Raw genomic sequence first — 1,100 nt, forward strand, 5'->3', positions numbered from 1 at the left:
CTGAGGCCGTATTCATGAACGCTTTTTTTTGGAAAATTGTTTTCTTTCCGAAAATCAACTGAAAAGGCGTGAAAATTGAAGGAAATTCGTTTTCTTTTTGGAAAATCCTTATATTTTTATGAAATAAGTATAAAAATTTCGATATATGTTTACAGTCAATTTTACGAACTTTTGGATTCTAAAAAGTTGTATGTTGATAGAATAGTATATCAAGTGCATTATTATCTAATTTTAAACCCAAAAATTGTTGCTCTTCAACTTTAAAAAAACTATGTTTTTGTCACAAATCACATGAATGGATAGAGCTAGGAATGTGAAGTACTGTGACCAGATATGAGAAATTTTCAGTCCATAGTTTTTGAGAAAATTTAGTTCAATAGTCATTTTCTGCCCCTGAGAGTCGGAAAATCATTTGAATAATGTTCTGTACATTTTGACGCTTCCATTTCCCTTCTGGAAAATAATTCAGTTGATTTTTGAAAGGAAAATGGTTTTTTTTTTCCAAGGAAAACGTTCATGAATGTGGCCTCTGGAATGAAACATTTTATCGGAAAACCGGAATCCGGAATCCGGACAAACGAAAATTATCCGGAAACCGGAATACGGAATCCGGACAAAAATATTTTCCACGGAATCCGGAATACGGAATCCGGACATCTTTGTTTTAAATATTATCCAAGGCTGTGCCACGGCGCGGTTGTAAAATTGACAAAATCTATCGTATTCTTGACACTTGTTTCTATAGTTTAAGCTTTTTTGACATTCTTATTGTTCATCTAACCACATATTATTTACAAAAACATGCTAGACAAAATCAAACTGGATAGGAAATTTTCCATCTGCTTCACAACAAAGTTATAGATTCAGGAAAGTATTATTGGCTCATTATGTTGCGCTTCGAACATTCAAACTGAATATTTCTGTAATAGCGTTTGCATAGATTACAGTAATCAACTTTGCAACTTACCGTAATCTGTGAAACCGCCTCGAAATTTTGAAATTCTCACTGATTGTGAGTTTATTGCTATCTCTTCTCGAAAGTCATGAAAATAGCTCACAAAATTTGTTTTCAGATTACTCGACAACGAAAATTTATAAAA

This window comes from Caenorhabditis briggsae (assembly GCF_000004555.2).
Source record: "Caenorhabditis briggsae complete genome, chrI, whole genome shotgun sequence".
Taxonomy (NCBI): domain Eukaryota; kingdom Metazoa; phylum Nematoda; class Chromadorea; order Rhabditida; family Rhabditidae; genus Caenorhabditis; species Caenorhabditis briggsae.